The sequence below is a fragment of the Pinus tabuliformis genome, chromosome 6, assembly GCF_031772625.1.
Source record: "Pinus tabuliformis cultivar Carrire ecotype Pingquan chromosome 6, CPIR1, whole genome shotgun sequence".
NCBI classification, from domain to species: Eukaryota; Viridiplantae; Streptophyta; class Pinopsida; order Pinales; family Pinaceae; genus Pinus; species Pinus tabuliformis.
This window is the reverse complement of record NC_142292.1, coordinates 265,916,278-265,920,300: the sequence shown is the minus strand read 5'-3', so window position 1 is coordinate 265,920,300 and position 4,023 is coordinate 265,916,278. Positions and strand designations below refer to the sequence as shown.

At 38.3% G+C, this 4,023-nt stretch overlaps 1 pseudogene; it reads left to right on the top strand.

The window, feature by feature from the left end:
• Nucleotides 1-1,196: 1,196 nt before the first annotated feature.
• On the top strand, nt 1,197-1,934 carry LOC149258384 (protein transport protein Sec61 subunit alpha pseudogene; annotated as a pseudogene).
• Nucleotides 1,935-4,023: the final 2,089 nt, after the last annotated feature.

Below are 4,023 nucleotides of genomic sequence, written 5' to 3'. Positions count from 1 at the left end.
ATGAGGGCTTTGACAATGTTGAACAGGTACTTCTTGGAGAGCAAGGACAATAACCTTGAGCCAACTCTAAGACAAGATTCTCACATACTTGTAAAACATAACGTAGAATTTTTAAATCTTGATGTGAGCATGTTCGAACTTTTAATCTGTAGATGGCTTCACTGGAAGCATGCTTTTACTTAGAAAATAAAACATCTTTCAAGTTAATGTAGAATAGGTTAAAATAAAAAATAAAACGAGATCTTGTAGAATTTCGTCGTAGAATTTCGTCGTAGAATTTCATCGTAGAATTTCATCGTAGAATTTCCTTGAAGAATTTTCTTTTATTCTTGTTTTTTAAAAATATCATCATGAATAAAAAGAGCTGCTTCATCTTTGCATTTCTATGTCTTGTTTCTGTATCATGGGTGAGCTAGGAGCCTGATTATCGGAAAGATTTGCCTTCCGAGAGTCTAAATGCCCCCGCGACATTGCAGAAAGAGTATAGATAATGCAAGGTTTTGTTCCAGATCTTAATAGTGTTTTATCCATCCACGCTAACCTGCATAAATAAAAATAAATCAAGAGATTAGTATGCTCTCTTCCTGCGCTTCGTGCGATCAGGAAGATCAGAAAATCTATTGATTTATTCCAATAAAAATACTTTTGCTGGAAAATTGATCTGCATGAGCGAAAAATCATCTTAAAATTTTTTAGATAAAATTTAGTTTTTAATTTTAGATAGGATTCAATTTATTTATTTATTTTTTTAAGATTTCTTTAAAAAATCACAACCAAATATGACAATTCAACATAATAAAACAAATAAAGAACTTCAAAACATAACAACAAAACAATTGAAATAAAAAAAACAACACATAAATGAACAAAATTAAAAAAAAAAACAAACATAAACATGCAAGACATTAAAAACAATTTTTTTTTTTACTTGGCGGAAGGCAAGACAGACAAAATTCTCTGCATCTGGGCTCCCTACAGGTCGGAAACCCTTGGCCTGCGCATCCATGTTTGGTTTCGATCCATGGTTTTTAAGGGGTTTCACGCTTAATTCTGAACGTGTAAGGGCTTTAGGAGTGTTTATGCTTAATTTTAAGGCGAAATTGGTGCAGATCGGCGATCTCCAACAGCAGATCTGGAGTTTTCTAGAGCTATATTTGTAAGCTTGATATCTTGGGTTTCTCTTCCGAGAAGAAAAAATGCCAAGTGGTGGCAGGTTTCAGGTGCTTCATCTAGTGAGGTCGTTTCTGTCAATCTTGCCCGAGGTCCAGACAGCTGAAAGAAAAGTGCCCTTCAGAGAGAAGGTTATGTACACTGTAATCTCGCTTTTTATCTTTTTAGTATGCAATCAGTTGCCCCTATATGGCATACATTCAGCAACTGGGGCGGATCCATTCTACTGGATGTGTGTAATTCTGGCCTCTAATCGTGGAACTGTTATGAAGCTTGGTATTACCCCAATCGTTACTTCGGGCCTAGTAATGCAGCTTTTAGCAGGATCCAAGATAATTGAGGTGGATAACCGTGTTCGTGAAGATCGGGCTCTTCTTAATGGGGCTCAAAACTTACTCGGTGTCCTCATCAAAATATGTGAGGCAGTTGCATACGTGTTGTCTGGAATGTATGGTGACATCCGGGACCTCAGAGCTGGCAATGCCATCCTCATTATTGTCCAGCTCTTTTTCGCTGGTATAATTGTGATATGTTTGGACGAGTTACTCCACAAAGGTTATGGATTGGGATCTGGCATTTCATTATTCATTGCTACTAATCCAACGAAGTTCATATTATTGCATGCCAGAACTAACAGGCTACGATCTCTTCAAGAGACTGAAGGAAATCAAGGGTTTGAAGGAGATACCTGTAATTATAATGTCATCAAACGCATGTGCCACCAACAAATACACAGAGCTCTGGTCACAAGTCCATTTTCCTGACTAAAATTCCTCCTCTATATTCAATTAAGTGATAAAAAAAATTGGATTTGACTTATCTTGGAGAGATTTGGCATTTCCATTATCTCCTCTTGATTTTCTAGACAAAAAGCCAGATTTTTGAAACCCCAACATACTCCCCAACTAAAGCTCTTGCATGTCCTCATGCAAGCTACTACAATGACTTATTTGATTTATTTCTTAGATGAGCTTCCTTTTACAAGATGTTTGGTTCTTGTGTAACAAACATCTTTCAATCATGGACTTCCTTTTAACTTTGCACATCTTTGGATAACTTTATTTTTGCAAAGCATTTATATATTTTAATGATTGGTTCTTGTGTTACAATCATTATTTACTTTGTTAAGATCTCTTTTTAATGATTGGTGGTGGGCTCCAGTATTCTAGCAATAATGCTACAACTCCTGGAGCTTCCTTCTCTAATTTTATCAACCCGGTAGTTCGTAACAAACTTGGAAGCGACGGTGCTGTATGCACAAGTACTAGCTCTTGTCGCAGCTGTCACTTGGTCAGCTGGCACAAGTCTGCTAGGGCTCAAGCCAACTTCTATATGTTCTCAGAAGAAGCTTTTTAAGTGATGAACGAAAGCTATCTCAAAGGAAATTAACCTACTTTGCAAGAATGAACTGAAAGCCAACAAAACATGGAAACCCTAGTAAACCCTAATTTGACCAGCTTAATCCTTACGATGCAATGGTGGGAATGCAACTTCTAAAAATGATGCCATTACTTATAGTGAGATGAGATGCATGAGTCTAAACTACTTTCATCTGAAGAGAACATGTTTTTTTATTTTTGCTCAAGTGGTTGTAGTTATTATGACTGTGCTTCTTACTGGGTCTTGACTGTGTAGGGGTAGTTCAAGGGGAGGAAGGCTTGGGAAAGGTCAGGAGGACTCTGAGAGGTTCCAAGGGATCCCTAACATCATTCCACAGAAGTTCACAATGTTCAGGTGCCTGGCAACCGTGTTTGCAAGCTTCTACAGGATGTCTGCAGGGGATCCTACAGGAAGCTCGAGATTTCTACAGGAAGTCTGCTAACTTCTACAGGATGTTCTGCAGTCGGAGTTTTGGGTGATGGAGGAGTGAATGAGATGTATGGGTGGATAGGTAGGATGAGAGGGAAGCTTGCGATGTCTTATGAACAGAGAGATGAGATGGAGAGGGGGTGTGTAAAGCTGGTTGGTCGATGGAAGGGTAGAGGCAATGGAAGGCCGAAAAGATAAAACAAAGTGGATAATAGAAGAGTTGGTGGGCAAATGATCTAGCTGGGAGGTAAGGAGATGGCTTAGGCATGGCTGAGAAGGATAAGGAAGTGATAGAGTGGTGCTGTGTAGTGTAAATGAAACAAATCACCTCTGTCTTGCACAAAACCGAGAATTCATCAACCTATTCTAACTGTTTTATTAAAAACCAAAGAACAACGATGTAAGTTAAGAGAGAAATCGTGCATGGTACTGAAACAAAGAGTTATTGCTCAAGATCTAAATGCATGGACACTTCTACCAATGGAAATATTACTTTAGAGCTTGCATGAACATGTAAAACTACGTTTTTTGGTGGTTGGCACGGTCTACACTCCCAATCTCTAAACAGAGGTGGAAGTGAGTGTATGATCAACCTTTTCTTGGAACTCTGATGAATTCTAATCCTCCTACTCTAATCTAAACTGCTGAAAGCACTTTATCCATAAAACTAACCTACTTAATCACATCAAGAAATTCGAATCAGCAGACTGTGTTTTCCAAATGCATGTCGAGGCAAAGAAATGAAATGCTGAAAGGAAAGACAAGTAACAATACAAAGAAAGGAGGCCTATTGCTCTCAGGTTGGGCCCAAACCTGAGAGCTATAGCTCCTCTAAGAACTCAGAATTGAACTCAAATCTGCCTGCCTTTTATTAAAGGATCATAATCATAAGTCTAACAACATGACAAAAATGGCTTACAAAGAGCAAAACAGAGCTATAGCTTGTGATTCAAAATCTGCAACAAAGGTTCAAAAGTCCCCATCGAAGGCTACAGCCTCAATATTTATACATTATGAGGGCCAAGCTGGCCTCCTAAATTAGTG